The 22,660-nt window shown below is 40.9% G+C and overlaps 1 protein-coding gene and 1 long non-coding RNA gene across 4 annotated transcripts in view; both read right to left on the bottom strand.

Moving 5' to 3' along the window:
- The window catches only part of hspa12a (heat shock protein 12A), a 251,759-nt gene that overhangs the window by 169,105 nt on the left and 59,994 nt on the right, over positions 1–22,660 (bottom strand). The window lies entirely within an intron of this gene.
- On the bottom strand, positions 10,210–16,962 carry LOC125904051 (uncharacterized). Its single transcript, XR_007451368.1, has 3 exons — positions 16,875–16,962; positions 11,597–11,863; positions 10,210–10,350 (listed from the first exon to the last, which is right to left on the bottom strand). It is a non-coding gene; the product is annotated as an uncharacterized LOC125904051 (long non-coding RNA).

Below are 22,660 nucleotides of genomic sequence, written 5' to 3'. Positions count from 1 at the left end.
CTCTTTTGGGGGATAGCAGGTCAACAATATTTGTGACATAGAAGTGGTATATATATCACCTGAAAGCTGGAACCCTGGAGATCAATCTGAGCTGCAGCTCAGCACTGTTCTAGTCATAGTCATAAATCTGTCATAAACATTGCATGCAAAAAAGTGCATAGTTTATGCACAAAACTGTAGCCCCCTTCCTGAGAAGCTAACGTAACATTGGATTGTACCACTGGATTCCTAGGGTCTTCTAGTTTTGTATGATACCAGTCAGGGGCGACTCTAGGATCAGAGGTTTAGGGGTGCTGAGCACCCAGAGAGCTGCCCGGCCAGGCAAGATAAATCTCACTGTTTTGTACATTTTAACGCAATTTCATTCCCACATTTGTGAAAGAAAAGCACAACACTTTTTGGGAAAGTCTGTGACTAAACCATCAAATCTGATAAAGGTTATTTAAATGCTGAACCACAGCAAAAGAGGAATGGATTGGAATCATAAAAGAAACATACTGTAACCTTAATTTCTGGGGAAGGATAACTCATTCTGATATAGCAGCTCTTCAACATACACATAAACAGTATGTATGTTTCTGGAGTAAACCAGCCCCCTATAGAGAGTACCAAAAATACCAAAAATGGACTTGGACTTATTTTTTGGACTTTTATTTGAAATGCAATGTAACATGTAACATTACTGTAACACATTAACAGTAATTGACTTTTTCAGAGTTTGTCTCTGCCTTTTTCCTTCTTGTCTGTATTATATAATACAAATACATAATTAAAAATACACTTCAAAAAAAGAAAAGTGCTTGAAATCTACAAAATAATAATAATAATAATAAAATAATAAAAGAGGTGCTGTATTTTTGTTGTTAAAATATTACGTTTCAACCAAGTACTGTATGCTTTTGACACTTTTCTAGCTTGTTAAAAAAGGACATACATTAAAAAAAAATGTAAAAAAATCTCTCAGATTTTAGGGGTGCTGGGATTCAATTTAGGAGTGCTTCAGCACCCACAAAAATGGGCTAGAAACACCTATGATACCAGTATCATCACTCCAGCTTTAAAACTCATCCATCTATAGCTTCTGAAAGACAGGGGGCGCCAAAAATAGCAGCACAACATATATATATAGGAACAGCAGGAACAGCACGAGGCTTAAATGAAGACAATGATGTATGCTTACATAAGGCCCGTTTCCACTGAAGAAGTTCCTGGTACTATTTGGGGGGCAGGAACTACTACAGGAACGTCCTCTCGTTCGGCCCTCTCAACCGCCGTGTCTCCACTGAGTGGAGTACGAGGAAGGTTCCTGTAAAGTTACGGGCTGCCTCTGGATGTGACGTAATCGTTGCGCGACCATTTTGACCGGGGCGACGTAGGGACGCCGTTAGCCAATAGCGGTGTCTGTAATAACTCACTAAATGGCCCGTGAAAAAAATATTTTTTCCAGCGGATGTCTTAGTTACAACATGATTGAGCTAACTGGAGTAGTTTCATGTCGTATCCGACAACGGGAGGCTTTTAACAGATGACATCCTGATGTTAGCTTTGCTGCTGCTGTTACCTGATGCTTTCTAGACATTTTCCAAAACTGAATAAATACCACACATATCAACACAAAACTGCTTTGCTAGCTCAATCATGTTGTAACTAAGATATCTGCTGGAAAGAATATTTTTTTCACGGGCCATTTAGTGAGTTTTTTTTACATGGCGGTGAAAGCTATATGAACGAGCTAACCCTCGTCTGCTGAGTTTTAAAAATGCCGGCTATTTTGTTGCTTTCTGTTGACGTCACATCCCTCCTTGAGTATATCCAATCAGCAACAAGTAATCCCCAAGCCCCAGCCAGGAGTCTTTCGGGGCCGTTCTGAGTACCTACCCCGAGGCAGGGACTTGTTTAGCCCCCGTAAAAGTTCCGGAACTCTGTCCTTCGGGGGTGGTTCCTGCGGTGGAGACACGCATCAATGGCCCCGGCCCCATAAAATTACCCCAAAGTTCCTGCGGTGGAAACGAGCCTATACTTTTTACAATGTAGGAACTGTCGTTCCTGTATTTGAGGTTAGTAAGCCACACACAGGCACTAAGTCTTTAAGTCACTAAGTCAGGCACTAAGTCACTAAGTCAGGCACTAAGTATTTATTCAATCTTTGAGCGCCTTTAAATCCAAACTAAGAATACTTGAGGCCGACTCCACTATATGTACTTGTTTTTCATAATCTGCTTGTAAATTCAATACTATTTGTTTGTGTTTTATCTGTGTAATTGGTAACTGTGTATCATACTTGCTGCTGCCTATCTTGGCCAGGTCTCCCTTGAAAAAGAGGTTGTTAATCTCAATGGGATCTTCCTAGTTAAATAAAGGTTAATAATAATAACAAAGTCATAGTAGTAGTAGTAAAGGCTGTAGAAGTGGACAATAGGCTGAGAGTTGAGAAGTCTAAGTGCTGGATGTGATGGTAATCTAAAAATGCTTATATATAATGTCAAACATACAGTAGTCTTTAAAATGTAGGAACTGTTGCTCCTCTCATCACTGTATTTGACGTTCGTAGGCTAAACAGAAACACAACACACACACACACACACACACACACACACGGATGTGTTTGTGGATTAGGATGCGGTATACAGTTATACACCCTCTAACCACAGTGTGGGCTGCAATGGCAGAGTGACCTTATCTGTATTTGCACTCGATGATTCCACGGGAAGAGCAGTAACTGCAGACGCATTGTTTCAAAGTATACACACATTGCCACACACATTGTCTTTTGATATGAGAGGGTGACAGACTTCACTCTTAGTGTTCTCAAAGTCTTATTTAAAGTATTCTAGTGTATGGTACACACTGATCACCTAGGATGCAGCATTGATCCTTTTGAATACATGAAATTGTATTACACTATATATACTATTACAGCAACAATAAAACATTATGATGAAGCATACATTATTAAAAATGCATCAAGCTGTGTGCATACATGAGACCCTAAAAAAGAGGGTAGATCATGGGGAGTACCACCAGCTGGTCCAGGAGCTTAGCTTCAATGATGTTGTTGTAAAATATGTTGTTTCCAGGCATATTTTAGGATGACTCGGGGTTTGACAACCTGCTGTCTATTGTCGGGCCGGATCGCTCTGGGTGTCCAGCAACCACTACCACTAGTTTCTCCTCCGCTGTTTACCAACTGTAAACTTGTTGTTGTTAGTAGTGTTGTCACGGTACCAAAACTGGGACCCACAGGACAATACCAGTGAAAGTATCACGGTTCTGAGTAGTATCATGATACCACAACAAAAATTAGGCAGATGTGTCTTTTGTCATTTATAAAAAGATAAATCACTTTTCTATAATACATCAATGATATTTCAGTGGAATAAATTACTTATTGACTTATTCATACTTCAAAAACAGCATCAATAAGTGATTAACATAAGGGGGATCAAAATAAAATAAATAAATAAAATAAAAATCAACCAGCCACCCTCCTCCTCTGATAAGTTAAGAACAGTCCCTTCAGTGCGGTGAGGTTTGTGGACCGTGACCTGCCACAAAGACAGAAATGTGAACCGCTCGTTTCTCCTCTGACATGTCACACGGCTCGGCTGTTCAGGTACTTCTGGGCAGTCATGACACCAACAAAGAGGAAATTATTGGACCTGGAGCCGGGCTTCTCAGTTGCCGGTAAGCCGTTATCTTGCAGTGGCCATAGTGCTCCGCCGTATTCCTCTCTGTGACCCCCGTTCAACCGACAACCGGCAGGATTCGCCTTTTGTTTCTGCTGCTGGTTGAAATCTGTACTCGCATAGCGTGCTCCTGAGTGATTTCTTTTGCTTGCACGAAACTATTTTTAGTCGCAAATGCCAGTAAATGCTCGCACCGTAGAGCTCTGTAGTGGAAAACAAATCACTGTAGCAAATATAAACAAATCTAACTTTCACTTTCACAATAATACCTGAAATGTCACTGGAAAACAAACCACTGCAGCAGCATATTGAGTGCCAGGTGGCCAGGGCGCCGTTATTGGACGGCCCATGGACACTCACCCTCTTGTGATTGGACTTTGAACTTATCCCACAGTAGTGGTACCGTGAAGCACCACAGTACTACGGTACTCCAACATTATGGTATCATATGTACTGTGGTGTTTTAGTACCGTGGTCTACTGTTGGTACCAGTATACCGTACAACACTAGTCGTTACTACCACAGAAGATCAGCAAGGTGCCTCAGATGCCTAGAGGGCAGAAACGTGAGGCGCATTGCAACACAAAAAACGCAAGCAAAAAGCTTCATTCTCATTAAAAACAATTACAAAAAGTCGCCTCAAGCTGCTAAAACGCTTTCTGTGATCAAGACTTAACACTACAATTTTCAAAAAACACAAATGACTACCTGTGGGTCCCGAGGACTCACTACATCAAAAACCTATCAACATGACTGCAAGTATTGCGATTCAGTATTACAGTTTATTGCAATTTTTGTTAACACTAGACCACTGGAAAAAGTTGAATTAGAGGCTGTATTTCATGAGGCATATTTCCGAAAATAATGCACATCAAGTGGCAGTCAGTCTTTCTGACTTTAATTTCAGCGGCATCACTCAGAAAAGTGGTAAATAAATTAATAACTCTTTTTATGGTCTTACTTATGACAATTTTATTCAAGTGAAAGCAAAACATTAGTGCAACATTAAGCTGACCCTGCAGTGTTTTAAATACATTGATGTATTTGCAGCAGCCACAATATCAACATTGACTGCAACTTATTGATTTCCTTTTTTTTTAGTATTTAAAATTGGTAAAATCTAATGCTGTTGAGGATGGGATGGGATGGGATGTTGTGATCACGTAACAAGGGAGTAAAGAAGGAATTAGCATTAAGACTGCGTCTTAAGAGTCTGCGTAGGGGGGAAGGTGTGACGAATGGGTCAAACAGCACAGTACTATCAGTACAGTACTACTACTACAAGAGACCAGTGTTCAGGACTGTGTTAACCAAGTAAACTCTGAGTTGTTTTAACGTACCAGACCAAAGTAACTTCGCTTGCCTAAACCTAATCTGTGTTCATTCATTCATTCATCTTCTAACCGCTTCATCCTCTTGAGGGTCGCGGGGGGGCTGGAGCCTATCCCAGCTGACATCGGGCGAGAGGCAGGGTACACCCTGGACAGGTCGCCAGACTATCGCAGGGCTGACACATAGAGACAAACAACCATTCACGCACACATTCACACCTATGGACAATTTAGAGTTATCAATTAACCTATCTGCACCGATATCTTAACCAATTAACCTATCTGCATGTCTTTGGACTGTGGGAGGAAGCCGGAGTGCCCGGAGAGAACCCACGCTGACACGGGGAGAACATGCAAACTCCGCACAGAGGGCTCCCATGCCCGGGATCGAACCGGCAACCCTCTTGCTGTGAGGCGAGAGTGCTAACCACCACACCACCGTGCCGCCCTACCTAATCTGTGTTACTTTACTAAAGTAAGTAATGTCATAGGTGGGGTGCTAATTAGTTAAATATCATACAACCTGTTGTAGATGCATTTTGGTAAAATATCATATAAGGACACATTAAAAATATTATTCCAGAGTTACTGTAATGCATTTATTCACACTGACCCTCCCCCAACTCTCTCTTTGTTAATCAGACTACAAATGAGATAAATTACCTAACTCATGCATCCTAGCTGGGTTTAATCTGTGTAACAGCAGCAACAGAAAGTTCACCGATCCAGCAGGTAGTTTGTGCTGGGCCAACTAAATTTGAGTTGATATTCGAACAGCTGAGGGTCCATGTCCTCGGACCATCAGACAGGTATGAGGTCACATGTGTGGTAACATTACTCAGACTTCCAACTTGATCAATTAAGAGATCGTAAGGAAAAAAAACGAACAAACAAAAAAAACTTAATTGTTTTCCCTGACAATCCAAACCCCCAACATGTTCAGTTTACCATCATATATGACAAAGACAGCACAGAATCTTCCTATTCAAGAGGCTGTAACCAGAGAATATTATAACAGTTTTGGTTTGGTCAGCAGAACTCTGCAAATTCAGGCTGTAATACCCAATCGAAAAGATGGTTCCTTTCCTTGTCCAGAGCTGCAGACCTACAAAATCTACTCCATTCAAACAGAAAACATCTGTTGCACCTGTCTTTAAAACACAATGACATTTCAGTTGAATGAGATTTGAGATTTTCCCCCAAAATGCTACCATCATTTTCATTAGTCTGGCTTAATAGCCTTCACAGAAAGTGTTTTTTGAACGCACACAATAATAATACTCCATTGATGTATTGTAAGTGTCTGGCAGAATTGTCTCACGACGGGACATCATGTTATCCATCCTATTTTTCCGCCTCGCTCACCCTTTTCTCTTGCCCACCCCTACGGAGTGGATGAGTGGTCTGAAGACCCATAATACACTTTGCCAGGCAATTATGGTGCAGAATTACAGACCACCTGTGGCTAGACTCCATCTAGACACCATCCAGCCCATCTCTCCACGGCCCCAGCAGCCCACTCTCAAAACCACCTTTACAACCTTGAGTTTTTATTCCCAACAACTACCAAAAAATCAAATCATGATTAGAGAAGTAAAGTGATTGCTCTTGTAGTAAATAATATCTTAAGTGCTGTGTTACCAAGGGTTGGCTAAGGCGTTCTTTCTTATTGTGGTAGCTCAATTTGTTTACCTCCATGCAATAAGAAATTTCATTACCAAGATTCTAAACAGCCAGCAGTGTTGTGACTGCCAACTGTTTATCTACAACTTTTATATTTCAATCCTACTTTTCAATTCAATTCAATTAGAAAAAAGTTATGACAGATGAAGTCATACAAATCAAACGTGTGTATCTTCTGTTGTTTAAAGCTGTGCATACAACCTTAAAAACCTTGAACAATACACAAAAATACTGTAGAATAAATTACGTCCCTGCTTCATTCTGCTGTAATTTGTATGAAGGTTAAACCTAGCTTTTTTGCTTGAGTAACCTAACCTGTTAACCTAACCCTCACCCAATTTGTTACAAAGAAGGTCTATCACTATGTAACAAATGTAAAAAGCCTATCAACATGTCAGTTGCTCATGGCAGAGAAGTAACTACTGCCGCCATCTGTCACAAATATTGGTTACTTTTATTTCTTTCATTATTTAAATTTTCAAGTCACACCTCCCTTTCTTTAGATGTGGTGATGACAAAATAAAAATATAGCCGCGAGCGGCAATCTGCGGGTTCTAACCTGTTCCGCCCCAAACCAGCCACCGTGACCCTCACCACCCACCGTGACCCTCGTCTGCCGTAGTGCAAGACGTTCCCCACTCTGTCCCTGAAAGCTCCAAGCAATACATACTCTTTCCAAGTCACATATTTCTTGAAATCGGGTTTTCAACTAGCCTACATGCTAATAACATTTGTGGTATACTTTCACATAGAGACTCCATCTGAGAGCAAATGCATTGGCTAGGAAGATGCAACAAAATGATGTTAATGATTTTTGGAATGAAGTCAAGATTATGAATCACAGTAAAATACCTTTGTCCTCCAGTATGGAGGGAGTAAGTGGCAGTGTAAATATTATGGAATTATGGAGAAGACATTACATGGAGCTTTTTAACTGTGTTAAAAGTGATGTTTTTACTGTTGGCGATATATCTCATGATAATGTGGTCATAAGGCCTGATGATATAAGTTACGCAATTGGGAAATTGGCTTTAAACAAATCCTGTGACCTTCATCTGATCTCTGCAGAGCATTTGAAATTTTCATGAATGAAATTTTCATTTTCAAGAATGAATGAATGAGTGAATGAATGAACTAGAAAATTTCACATGAAATTTTGAGTGTGCCTGATGCTTGCTGCCAACTAGTATCCCCATACCATTATGCCAATTATTAATAGCAGTAAATGTATCACTGTGTGTCTGTGTGTGTGTGCATGCCTGAATGTGTGTATGTTCACGTGCTGTCGCGCGTTTGTGTATGTGTGAGTCTGTTTGTCTGTCTGTGTATATGTCCACTTACAGATAGAAAAAAACAGCTTAACTTAACAGCTAAAAAAGACTGTAGTCTAAAATGTCCAAGATGGACACAGAAAGACAGAGACAGGCAGACCCAGACAGGCAGACTGACACATATGTAATTACCTCTGTATGATGAGGCTTTAACTGCAAAGAAGTCAGGTTGCTGAAATATTCAAATTTGACTGTGCTGTGACACACAGACGAATGGCCGAACGGCTGGAGTTGATTCAGCCAATCACCAGTTGGCAATGGCACAGTCAAATTTAAATACACCAAGAAAAGGCAGAAACTGAGCCAAAAGTTCCTCTCAAACTCCACCTGTTTAATGAAAAACCCTAAGTGCTACAGCTACAAAAAGCACACCGTGAGCGAGAGGACAGGATGCGGATCACAAAGGTGTAAATTTCATTTCTGTGGTGTGAAAAATGAGGCCAGGGCCATGATGGACATAAGTGGAATGGTCTGCTTTCTTCCAGAAATTTGGGCTCTCACTTAACATGGGAGTGAATGGGGCAGTTGGTTGGACTTGTTGTCCTTTTAGACCACCTGCAGCCAAAACCCTAAATCCATTTTCTTCAGCGGTTGCACCTCTGCGACCGGAACGGCGTTTCCTACAATTTGGTGTACAATTTGTGTATGTATAGTGAACGATGTGGCCGCACCAGTGAGTTTAAGAGAAAATTTCTTGATGATTTCAGAGGTGCTGTGCACTCTAGCGATGACATCACCCACTCTAATTCTCAACATTCCACGCAATACACACCCATTATAAATTCTGAGAAGGGCTGAAAATTTCATGATTTTTAAACAGCTGGTGTAGAAAACCTAAAAGAGATATGGAAAATATGAATCAGTCCCTGAAAGTCGATGGCAATGTCAACATTTCAGAGTTGGAATGGAGTTTCTACGTGAATGTATGAGTTCGTGAAGTGTGGGTGAAGATGAGTGAGTTTGAAGGATTTTCTCATTGACTTCCATTATAACCAAGTTTCAGAAAACGCTGAATATTTTGGAAAGTTTGAATGGGATTGAAAAGTTGAATCATATGTAAAAAGTCAAGGAATTGCTGAATATTTTCCAGTTTGAATGTAGTTTCTAGCTGAAAGTATGAATTGGGAGTTACCGTTTGAAATTTTGTGATTTTTGAAGATTCCGTAATTCATTTTCAATGGGAAAACGGTTTGGGAAAAAAAGGGGAATATCTGGGAATGGCGGTGGCGCCCCCTATAGGCTGATCTCAAAATCTTTTTTTGGGTGTGTTCTTGGTCCCCTTCTGATGATATTTACCCAGTTTTGTGACGATCGGAAAAACGCTTAACATTTTACAGCCGTTATTCGCTAAGCCCCGCCCTTTCCAAGGACACTTTGCATGACGGCAGCCGTGTTTTTTGTCCGATCTTGCTCATTTATAATAGAAATGAGTGTCTCGGTCCCCCGATGCCTCATACCAAGTTTGGTGTTGATAGCACAAATATTTCAAAAGTTTATTCATTTTACTGTTTTTAACATTATTAAAATTAGCAAAAATTCTGTAAGGGCGGCATTCATGGTGCAAGAGGCTTTTTTGTAGAGGACTATCATAAGGATGTGTGTGTAAAGTTTCAAGTCAATAGCACTTGTGGTGCGGGCAGAGCCTTTCAAGCTTTACACTCTATGTTATAGCGCCCCCATAAGGCCGATTGGGACCAAATTTTTTTGAGCAGTATTTGGATGTCATTTATAGTCCATGTACCACGTTTCATGTCCCTAGGTCCTTCCAGCTGCTCATAAATTAATAAAACGCAAATTATGACGGTTGATGATGAATAGACCACGCCCACTTTCACCTATCAACATGGCACTCAAGATATTAGTTAATAGCCACCCCTAGAGCATGCATACCAAATTTGGTGAAATTCCATCCAATGGTCTTTGAGATACACATGTGTGGCATTTATAGCGCCCCCTATGGGCTGAGCTCAAAATGCTTTGGTAGGCAGCTTCCAAGTCTCATTGTGGACCTACCCACCAAGTTTGGTGATGATAGGTCAAAGGGTGTGGAAGTTATGGCCAATCAATTCTAAGCTCCGCCCACAGCAAAGATTCATTGGTCCGTGGCGGCCATGTTTTTTGACCAATCTGGTTCATTTATAATAGAAATGTGTCGTGTCATCCCCCAAAGCCGTGTACCAAGTTTGGTGTTGATTGAGTTAAAATTGTAAAAGTTTATGTCATGTTACTGTTTTTCAAATTATGCAAATTAGCAAAAAATCTAGTCAGGCGGAGCTTAATGGTCCTTGAGGCTTTTTTGTAGAGCACATTGAGCTGGACCTGTGTGTCAAGTTTCAAGTCATTCGGACTTATGGTGTGAGGGGCGTGGCCTCCCAAAAAAGTCATTTTTAAGCCTTAATTACAGTGCCACCATGTGGCCAACTGGGCTCATATTTTAATAAAAGTTGATGCACATCATTTCCAATGATTGGGCCAAGTTTCAGGTTTCTGGCTCATTCCAGCTCATGGGAATTTGAGCTCAAGAGGCAGACAACAAAAAATAATAATAAATATAGCCGCGAGCGGCAATCTGCGGGTTCTAACCTGTTCCGCCCCAAACCAGCCACCATGACCCTCACCACCCACCGTGACCCTCATCTGCCGTAGTGCAAGACGTTCCCCACTCTGTCCCTGAAAGCTCCAAGCAATACATACTCTTTCCAAGTTACACATTTCTTGAAATCGGGTTTTCAGCTCGCCTACATGCTAATAACATTTGTGGTATACTTTCACATGGAGACTCCATTTGAACATCAAAACATAAATTGAAATTTTACCTATTGATCTGTATTTCAAAGTTTCAATAGGTATTTTAATGTTTAAGCAATCACAGTTCCATGATCATGATCATTTTGGGAGAAATCTGGAGATAATTATAGCGCCCCCATGAGGCCGATTGGGACCAAATTTTTTGAGCAGTATTTGGATGTCATTTATAGTCCATGTATCACGTTTCATGTCCCTAGGTCCTTCCAGCTGGTCATAAATTAATAAAACGCAAATTATGATGGTTAATGACGAATAGGCCCCGCCCACTTCCACCTATCAACATGGCACTCAAGATATTACTTAATAGCCACCCCTAGAGCATGCATACCAAATTTGGTGAAATTCCATCCAATGGTCTTTGAGATACAGGTGTGTGGCATTTATAGCGCCCCCTATAGGCTGAGCTCAAAATGCTTTGGTAGGCAGCTTCCAAGTCTCATTGTGGACCTACCCACCAAGTTTGGTGATGATAGGTCAAAGGGTGTGGGAGTTATGGCCAATCAATTTTAAGCTCCGCCCACAGCAAAGATTCATTGGTCCGTGGCGGCCATGTTTTTTCACCAATCTGGCTCATTTATAAAAGAAATGTGTCTTGTCATCCCCCAAAGCCGTGTACCAAATTTGGTGTTGATGGAGTCAAAATTGTAAAAGTTTATGTCACTTTACTGTTTTTCAAATTATGCAAATTAGCAAAAAATCTAGTCAGGCGGAGCTTAATGGTCCCAGAGGCTTTTTTGTAGAGCACATTGAGCTGGACCTGTGTGTCAAATTTCAAGTCAATCAGACTTATGGTGTGAGGGGCGTGGCCTCCCAAAAAAGTCATTTTTAAGCCTTAATTACAGCGCCACCATGTGGCCGACTGGGCTCATATTTTAATAAAAGTTGATGCACATCATTTCCAATCATTGGGCCAAGTTTCAGGTTTCTGGCTCATTCCAGCTCACGGGAATTTGAGCTCAAGCGGCAGACAACAAAAAATAATAATAATAAATATAGCCGCGAGCGGCAATCTGCGGGTTCTAACCTGTTCTGCCCCAAACCAGCCACCGTGACCCTCATCTGCCGTAGTTCAAGACGTTCTCCCCTCTGTCCCTGAAAGCTCCCATTAATACATACTCTTTCCAAGTCACATCTAATTTTTTACCCATCTAATGGTCTTTGAGATACAGATGTGTGGCATTTATAGCGCCCCCTATAGGCTGATCTCAAAATCTTTTTTTGGGTGTGTTCTTGGTCCCCTTCTGATGATATTTACCCAGTTTTGTGACGATCGGAAAAACGCTTAACATTTTACAGCCGTTATTCGCTAAGCCCCGCCCTTTCCAAGGACACTTTGCGTGACGGCAGCCGTGTTTTTTGTCCGATCTTGCTCATTTATAATAGAAATGAGTGTCTCGGTCCCCCGATGCCTCATACCAAGTTTGGTGTTGATAGCACAAATATTTCAAAAGTTTATTCATTTTACTGTTTTTAACATTATTAAAATTAGCAAAAATTCTGTAAGGGCGGCATTCATGGTGCAAGAGGCGTGTTTGTAGAGGACTATCAGAAGGATGTGTGTGTAAAGTTTCAAGTCAATAGCACTTGTGGTGCGCGGGGCAGAGCCTTTCCAAGCTTTACCTCTATGTTATAAGCGCCCCCATAAGGCCGATTGGGACCAAATTTTTGAGCAGTATTTGGATGTCATTTATAGTCCATGTACCACATTTCATGTCCCTAGGTCCTTCCAGCTGCTCATAAATTAATAACACGCAAATTATGACGGTTGATGATGAATAGACCACGCCCACTTTCACCTATCAACATGGCACTCAAGATATTAGTTAATAGCCACCCCTAGAGCATGCATACCAAATTTGGTGAAATTCCATCCAATGGTCTTTGAGATACAGATGTGTGGCATTTATAGCGTCCCCTATAGGCTGAGCTCAAAATGCTATGGTAGGCAGCTTCCAAGTCTCATTGTGGACCTACCCACCAAGTTTGGTGATGATAGGTCAAAGGGTGTGGAAGTTATGGCCAATCAATTCTAAGCTCCGCCCACAGCAAAGATTCATTGGTCCGTGGCGGCCATGTTTTTTGACCAATCTGGCTCATTTATAATAGAAATGTGTCTTGTCATCCCCCAAAGCCGTGTACCAAATTTGGTGTTGATTGAATTAAAATTGTAAAAGTTTATGTCATGTTACTGTTTTTCAAATTATGCAAATTAGCAAAAATCTAGTCTGGCGGAGCTTAATGGTCCTTGAGGCTTTTTTGTAGAGCACATTGAGCTGGACCTGTGTGTCAAATTTCAAGTCATTCGGACTTATGGTGTGAGGGGCGTGGCCTCCCAAAAAAGTCATTTTTAAGCCTTAATTACAGCGCCACCATGTGGCCAACTGGGCTCATATTTTAATAAAAGTTGATGCACATCATTTCCAATCATTGGGCCAAGTTTCAGGTTTCTGGCTCATTCCAGCTCACGGGCATTTGAGCTCAAGCGGCAGACAACAAAAAATACTAATAATCATAAATATAGCCACAGTGCAATTTGCGGTTCTAACCTGTTTCGCCCAAACCAGCCACCGTGATTCCACCCACCGTGACCCTCATCTGCCGTGCAAGACGTTCCCCACTCTGTCCCTGAAAGCTCCAAGCAATACATACTGTTTCCAAGTCACACATTTCTTGAAATCGGGTTTTCAGCTCGCCTACATACTAATAACATTTGTGGTATACTTTCACATAGAGACTCCATTTGAACATCAAAACATAAATTGAAATTTTACCTGTTGATCCGTATTTCAAAGTTTCAATAGGTATTTTAGTGTTTAAGCAATCACAGTTCCATGATCATGATAATTTTGGGAGAAATCGGGAGATAATCATAGCGCCCCCATCAGGCCGATTGGGACCAAATTTTTTGAGCAGTATTTGGATGTCATTTATAGTCTATGTACCACATTTCATGTCCCTAGGTCCTTCCAGCTGGTCATACATTAATAAAACGCAAATTATGACGGTTAATGACGAATAGGCCACGCCCACTTTCACCTGTCAACATGGCAATCAAGATATTCGTTAATAGCCACCCCTAGAGCATGCATACCAAATTTGGTGAAATTCCATCCAATGGTCTTTGAGATACACATGTGTGGCATTTATAGCGCCCCCTATAGGCTGAGCTCAAAATGCTTTGGTAGGCAGCTTCCAAGTCTCATTGTGGACCTACCCACCAAGTTTGGTGATGATAGGTCAAAGGGTGTGGGAGTTATGGCCAATCAATTCTAAGCTCCGCCCACAGCAAAGATTCATTGGTCCGTGACGGCCATGTTTTTTGACCAATCTGGCTCATTTATAATAGAAATGTGTCTTGTCATCCCCCAAAGCCGTGTACCAACTTTGGTGTTGATGGAGTCAAAATTGTGAAAGTTTATGTCATTTTACTGTTTTTCAAATTATGCAAATTAGCAAAAAATCTGTAAGGGCGGCATTCATGGGGCACGAGGCTTTTTTGTAGAGGACTATCAGGAGGATGTGTGTGTAAAATTTCAAGTCAATAGCACTTGTGGTGCGGCGGGCAGAGCCTTTCAAGCTTTACACTCTATGTTATAGCGCCCCCATAAGGCCGATTGGGACCAAATTTTTTGAGCAGTATTTGGATGTCATTTATAGTCCATGTATCACGTTTCATGTCCCTAGGTCCTTCCAGCTGGTCATAAATTAATAAAACGCAAATTATGATGGTTAATGACGAATAGGCCCCGCCCACTTCCACCTATCAACATGGCACTCAAGATATTACTTAATAGCCACTCCTAGAGCATGCATACCAAATTTGGTGAAATTCCATCCAATGGTCTTTGAGATACAGATGTGTGGCATTTATAGCGCCCCCTATAGGCTGAGCTCAAAATGCTTTGGTAGGCAGCTTCCAAGTCTCATTGTGGACCTACCCACCAAGTTTGGTGATGATAGGTCAAAGGGTGTGGGAGTTATGGCCAATCAATTTTAAGCTCCGCCCACAGCAAAGATTCATTGGTCCGTGGCGGCCATGTTTTTTCACCAATCTGGCTCATTTATAATAGAAATGTGTCTTGTCATCCCCCAAAGCCGTGTACCAAATTTGGTGTTGATGGAGTCAAAATTGTAAAAGTTTATGTCACTTTACTGTTTTTCAAATTATGCAAATTAGCAAAAAATCTAGTCAGGCGGAGCTTAATGGTCCCAGAGGCTTTTTTGTAGAGCACATTGAGCTGGACCTGTGTGTCAAATTTCAAGTCAATCAGACTTATGGTGTGAGGGGCGTGGCCTCCCAAAAAAGTCATTTTTAAGCCTTAATTACAGCGCCACTATGTGGCCGACTGGGCTCTTATTTTAATAAAAGTTGATGCACATCATTTCCAATCATTGGGCCAAGTTTCAGGTTTCTGGCTCATTCCAGCTCACGGGAATTTGAGCTCAAGCGGCAGACAACAAAAAATAATAATAATAAATATAGCCGCGAGCGGCAATCTGCGGGTTCTAACCTGTTCTGCCCCAAACCAGCCACCGTGACCCTCATCTGCCGTAGTTCAAGACGTTCTCCCCTCTGTCCCTGAAAGCTCCCATTAATACATACTCTTTCCAAGTCACATCTAATTTTTTACCCATCTAATGGTCTTTGAGATACAGATGTGTGGCATTTATAGCGCCCCCTATAGGCTGATCTCAAAATTTTTTTTTGGGTGTGTTCTTGGTCCCTTTCTGATGACATTTACCCAGTTTTGTGACGTTTGGAAAAACGGTTAACATTTTACAGCCGTTATTCGCTAAGCCCCGCCCTTTCCAAGGACACTTTGCGTGACGGCAGCCGTGTTTTTTGTCCGATCTTGCTCATTTACAATAGAAATGAGTGTCTCGGTCCCCCGATGCCTCATACCAAGTTTGGTGTTGATAGCACAAATATTTCAAAAGTTTATTCATTTTACTGTTTTTAACATTATTAAAATTAGCAAAAATTCTGTAAGGGCGGCATTCATGGTGCAAGAGGCTTTTTTGTAGAGGACTATCAGGAGGATGTGTGTGTAAAGTTTCAAGTCAATAGCACTTGTGGTGCGGCGGGCAGAGCCTTTCAAGCTTTACACTCTGTTATAGCGCCCCCATAAGGCCGATTGGGACCAAATTTTTTGAGCAGTATTTGGATGTCATTTGTAGTCCATGTACCACGTTTCATGTCCCTAGGTCCTTCCAGCTGGTCATAAATTAATAAAACGCAAATTATGACGGTTAATGACGAATAGGCCACGCCCACTTTCACCTATCAACATGGCACTCAAGATTTTAGTTAATAGCCACCCCTAGAGCATGCATACCAAATTTGGTGAAATTCCATCCAATGGTCTTTGAGATACAGATGTGTGGCATTTATAGCGTCCCCTATAGGCTGAGCTCAAAATGCTATGGTAGGCAGCTTCCAAGTGTCATTGTGGACCTACCCACCAAGTTTGGTGATGATAGGTCAAAGGGTGTGGAAGTTATGGCCAATCAATTCTAAGCTCCGCCCACAGCAAAGATTCATTGGTCCGTGGCGGCCATGTTTTTTGACCAATCTGGTTCATTTATAATAGAAATGTGTCGTGTCATCCCCCAAAGCCGTGTACCAGGTTTGGTGTTGATTGAATTAAAATTGTAAAAGTTTATGTCATGTTACTGTTTTTCAAATTATGCAAATTAGCAAAAAATCTAGTCTGGCGGAGCTTAATGGTCCTTGAGGCTTTTTTGTAGAGCACATTGAGCTGGACCTGTGTGTCAAGTTTCAAGTCATTCGGACTTATGGTGTGAGGGGCGTGGCCTCCCAAAAAAGTCATTTTTAAGCCTTAATTACAGCACCACCATGTGGCCAACTGGGCTCATATTTTAATAAAAGTTGATGCACATCATTTCCAATCATTGGGCCAAGTTTCAGGTTTCTGGCTCATTCCAGCTCACGGGAATTTGAGCTCAAGCGGCAGACAACAAAAAATAATAATAATAATAAATATAGCCGCGAGCGGCAATTTGCGGGTTCTAACCTGTTTCGCCCCAAACCAGCCACCGTGACCCTCACCACCCACCGTGACCCTCATCTGCCGTAGTGCAAGACGTTCCCCACTCTGTCCCTGAAAGCTCCAAGCAATACATACTCTTTCCAAGTCACACATTTCTTGAAATCGGGTTTTCAGCTCGCCTACATACTAATAACATTTGTGGTATACTTTCACATAGAGACTCCATTTGAACATCAAAACATAAATTGAAATTTTACCTGTTGATCCGTATTTCAAAGTTTCAATAGGTATTTTAGTGTTTAAGCAATCACAGTTCCATGATCATGATAATTTTTGGAGAAATCTGGAGATAATCATAGCGCCCCCATAAGGCCGATTGGGACCAAATTTTTTGAGCAGTATTTGGATGTCATTTATAGTCCATGTACCTTGTTTCATGTCCCTAGGTCCTTCCAGCTGGTCATACATTAATAAAACGCAAATTATGACAGTTAATGACGAATAGGCCACGCCCACTTTCACCTGTCAACATGGCAATCAAGATATTCGTTAACAGCCACCCCTAGAGCATGCATACCAAATTTGGTGAAATTCCATCCAATGGTCTTTGAGATACACATGTGTGGCATTTATAGCGCCCCCTATAGGCTGAGCTCAAAATGCTTTGGCAGACAGCTTCCAAGTCTCATTGTGGACCTAACCACCAAGTTTGGTGATGATAGGTCAAAGGGTGTGGGAGTTATGGCCAATCAATTCTAAGCTCCGCCCACAGCCAAGATTCATTGGTCCCTGGCGGCCATGTTTTTTGACCAATCTGGCTCATTTGTAATAGAAATGTGTCTTGTCATCCCCCAAAGCCGTGTACCAACTTTGGTGTTGATGGAGTCAAAATTGTAAAAGTTTATGTCATTTTAATGTTTTTCAAATTATGCAAATTAGCAAAAAATCTATAAGGGCGGCATTCATGGTGCAATAGGCTTTTTTGTAGAGGACTATCAGGAGTATGTGTGTGTCAAATTTCAAGTCAATAGCACTTGTGGTGCGGCGGACAGAGCCTTTCAAGCTTTACACTCTATGTTATAGCGCCCCCATAAGGCCGATTGGGACCAAATTTTTTGAGCAGTATTTGGATGTCATTTATAGTCCATGTACCACGTTTCATGTCCCTAGGTCCTTCCAGCTGGTCATAAATTAATAAAACGCAAATTATGACGGTTAATGACGAATAGGCCACGCCCACTTTCACCTATCAACATGGCAATCAAGATATTAGTCAATAGCCACCCCTAGAGCATGCATACCAAATTTGGTGAAATTCCATCCAATGGTCTTTGAAATACAGATGTTTGGCATTTATAGCGCCCCCTATAGGCTGAGCTCAAAATGCTTTGGTAGGCAGCTTCCAAGTCTTATTGTGGACCTACCCACCGAGTTTGGTGATGATAGGTCAAAGGGTGTGGGAGTTATGGCCAATCAATTCTAAGCTCCGCCCACAGCAAAGATTCATTGGTCCGTGACGGCCATGTTTTTGGACCAATCTGGCTCATTTGTAATAGAAATGTGTCTTGTCATCCCGCAAAGCCGTGTACCAAATTTGGTGTTGATGGAGTCAAAATTGTAAAAGTTTATGTCATTTTACTGTTTTTCAAATTATGCAAATTAGCAAAAAATCTGTAAGGGCGGCATTAATGGTGCCAGAGGCTTTTTTGTAGAGGACTATCAGGAGGGTGTGTGTGTAAAATTTCAAGTCAATAGCATAATTTATCGCTTTCATACCGCAATCGGTGCTCAGTACTGTCTAAAACAGATTTCTAAATGGAAGTTTGTCACCGGCATTAATTTTTACACTGCCAGTCACATGAATATGGTGTATATAAGTATTAAGTCAGAATGTTTTTAGTTCCTACGTTCCATGAAGGCACTGTCACTCATGATTCCACACCCCTCTCAGTTGATGCCACGCCCCCCACGCCACATCAGGGTCAAAAGTCTGAAACTCAAAAAACAGATTTGAAACTGAAAAAAAAAAAAAAGATCTGAGAGTGAAAAAATAAGATTTGAAAATGTAAAAAATAAGATCTGAATCTGAAAAGATAAAACATGTAACTGAAAAAAATAAGACCTCAAATGTTAAAATATATATGGAAGTGAAAAGTGAAAATAAATTATTCATTCAAAAGAATTACCAAAGTGAATCAAAATTATATTTAACCTGAAAAAACATTTTATACACTTATTTTTATTTTGAATACATTGTTGTATTTTTCAAAATTCAAGATCAGCACATGAATTATCAGTTCCAAATTTTATTTTTTCAAGTACAAAACATTTGACCCTAATGTAGCTCCACAGCTATGCTCTCGTCCGACCATCGCCGTGCTACTTTCATATGGAGAAAAGTGCTACATCAACAGCTTTCCAGGATTAATCCATTATTTCCTGCGGCGGGGGGGACAGGCTAAGTCACCTGTGAAAATGGGGGTGTTTCAAAATACCCCCGTTGTTGACAGAAAGTTAAACTCGCCCACCTTCACGCTCAGCGTCGCAGTGACGCAGACCTCCTGTCTTTCTGTCAGCTGACACCATTTCCCTCAGTGGAAACGAAGCTTGTATTTACTTGTATTTCACAGATAAGAAACAATAAATTGTGAAGACAGTAAAGCCTCCACTAAAATAGCATTTTAAGTCGTGTGTGATTTATCCTTCAGGGATTTATTTTTCGGGATTTATCCTGGCTTCATTTGAGCAGAGGAAATCTCCGCCCATCGCTAGGCTAATGTATACCATGTAAAATGCCATAGGCTGGCGCTAAAAACGTTAGCATGTTGTATTTGCTTGGAAAACGTCTTTAGTATAAGACAGTTGTTTTGTCGGTGAATCTTGTGAGTTGTAATGGAGCCAAATTATGTACCGTTACCTTTGTTAAATGTTGCTGTTGTCCCTGGTTTTATATGAGAAGAGGAAACAATCGCTAGTTGCTAGGCTAATTTATACAATGTAAAATGCCATAGACTTGTGCTAATAGTGTTAGCATGTTGTATTGGTGGGGGAAATGTGTCCAGATAAAGACAAGTGTTTGTCTGTCAGTTCTGCAATTTATAGTGAAGCCAATTTGCGTACTTGTCTTAGAAATTGTCTCTATTAAGCCATATTTAATGTGTGTTTTGAATCAACTATATAAATAAAGTTTGATTTGAACTAAACTTTACAGCACTTAACATGGTCCTCCACCGCCGACTAGTGTTTTGGAGGTGTAACTGCAGAGTGACACAGACACACCAGTGCAGAAGTAAAAATAACGTGCAGATTTTTTTTCCCACGACTAATCAATTAGTTGAAGATTATGTGCGACTTTAGTCGACCAAGATTTTCTTTTGTTGACTACAGCCCTAGAAATATCATTGATGTATTATAGAAAAGGGATTTATCTTTTTATAAATGACCAAAGGCACATCTGCCTAATTTTTGCTGTGGTATTGTCATACCACTCAGAACCGTGATACTTACACTGGTATCGTCCCAATTTTGGTACCGTGACAACACTACTACATTGTTAATCTATTCCACTTTCTCAGATGCAAATGTTACACTTTTATTGCACTACTTTTATTTTAAAGATTTAGTTTGGCCCATTAGTTACAGTACTTTTGTACAATAATATGAATTTGTTGCTAGGTTTAGGGCTGTCAGAACGAACTTCGCTATTCGAAAACAATTCGAATTATTGTAAAAATAAGCATATTCGAAGTTGGAAACTAAGGTTCGAATATTTTGGGGAAAAAACAAAACAAAACAAAACAAAAACGGCGCTCTACCGTGCATTAAAGAGATGTTTTTTTGGGGAAATACATGACTGTCAGAGAAGCCCCGTTTACAAACAAACAGACCTACAATCCATCTCCTCTCCTCTCCTCTCCTCTCCTCTCTCTGTTCTCAGCGGAGGGTGCCCTGTCAGCCCTGCGCTGACAGTGACAGGGCGCATCTTTTTGATCCAAAGTGACACAGCCCGTTTGCTCATGCTTCGGGGTCGTTCAATAGAGTAACTGCAAATAAATATTGTTTTAATGTGTAACTATTGAAATGTTCACAAGGGCTTTCATAAATTCCTACAATGTTACGGCACTGCCGCCTTTGCAGGTTAAAAGTTAATGACAGCGACTTGAAGTGAGAAGGAGCAACGTGTCTACCGATGTACTGACACCGCTGCGCTGACAAGCCGGAGACGCTCACTTTTGCATGTGATGCAAAATATTAAAATAACGTCATTATAACACAAAAAATATAAAAATGTGGTGGTAGGCCTAGACTATAGCCTATACCAAGGAAATATTCGAATATTATTCGAATTTTTAACATAAAAAACATTAAAAATTCAAATCTGATTTTGGGGGAAGATTGACAGCCCTAGCTAGGTTATATTATTATAGGTTACAATAAGCCACCCAGCAGTATTTAAGTTATTAAAATGACCACCTTTATCTGCTGCAGCATCAGTGTTACGAACACAATAGTTATTAAGGAAAACCTAAAATGTTGTTACAATTGGCCCAGGTCTCCCCTATCTGAAAATACTGAGTTAGTCTCTCAGAATAATGAGAAACGTTCTGAAAATAATTACTTAAATCACTTCAAAAAAGTTACTCATTAAGAGACTTTAATTTTAAAATAACATTAACATGAATTAAGTGACAAAATCAATTTTTTGGTTTATAATGTGAAGAATTGTAAAATGTCACTTTTACGAGGTAGTTCAGACATCGACAGTGACGATGTGTTGTTGAATGTTCGCATCAAAGGTTCGTATAGCCCACTTCAGCCTTGTTCACATTACAAGACTGGCGGACCAAACTTGAGTCGCGGAGATCTTTTCAGTGTTCATACCTGGCAACGTGTGTTGTCATCAGGAGTCTTAACAACTGTGTCACGGCCTGTGTATGCACACCACAAGATTTCACTACTGAGCCTTCGCTGACAGAGCCCCAGATAACGCAGTGACGTCACCAAACTACGTTTTGTCACGCGTGACCAAGACAGGATATTAAGAATTTCCCCTGCGCTACTTGTCAACATGGATGTCCGACAGCTTGGAGCTCTGCAGGTCTTTTGTGCCCTGCTCTGCGCTGAGAAGAAACAGGAAAAGAAGAAAGGGATTTGGGTGAAGGAATGGGTTGCTGCACGCAGATTGTGCAGGTTGTCAACTCTGCAGAGTTGGAGGTGAGTTCTGTGAATGCAACTTGGTCACCACGGTGCCGCTAGCCTAGCTAGCCTTCATCGTTTTGTCTATATAGTCTATGCATGTATTCTGACCCAGATTATTGAACCTTTCATAGTTGAATGATCGAACAGGTTTTTGGGAAATGCTACGGACGACAGTGGAGGACTTTGATTTCTTGCTGGGGCTGGTAGAGCCATACATCGCAAGGAAAGACACCAGATTTAGGCTTGCCATATCCCCTAGAGAACGTCTGTCCTTGACCCTGCGCTATCTGGCTACAGGTGGGTTATTTAAATTGCGTGTTTGTAGTTGGCGATTGCATCATCCATCTATAAGACAATACTCATTTTTCTCATTGGTTCATCAAACATATTCACCCATTAAGTTCTTTCTAGCTAGCAACTCAATTATATCAAATATCTCAGATTCAAAGATCCACCCCATAATCATGAGCGACCATGCCCCGATAACATTTTCATGGAATAGAAATAATCCACAAAAATTCAACACCAGGTGGCGCTTTAACACATCCCTCCATCAAGATCCAGAATTCGACAGTCTCGTTAAAAGGGAATGGGCATCCTTCCTAGAAATA

Source organism: Epinephelus fuscoguttatus, linkage group LG16 (genome assembly GCF_011397635.1).
Source record: "Epinephelus fuscoguttatus linkage group LG16, E.fuscoguttatus.final_Chr_v1".
NCBI classification, from domain to species: Eukaryota; Metazoa; Chordata; class Actinopteri; order Perciformes; family Serranidae; genus Epinephelus; species Epinephelus fuscoguttatus.
The sequence above is the reverse complement of the archived record's forward strand: the minus strand, read 5'-3'. Positions and strand labels throughout refer to the sequence as shown.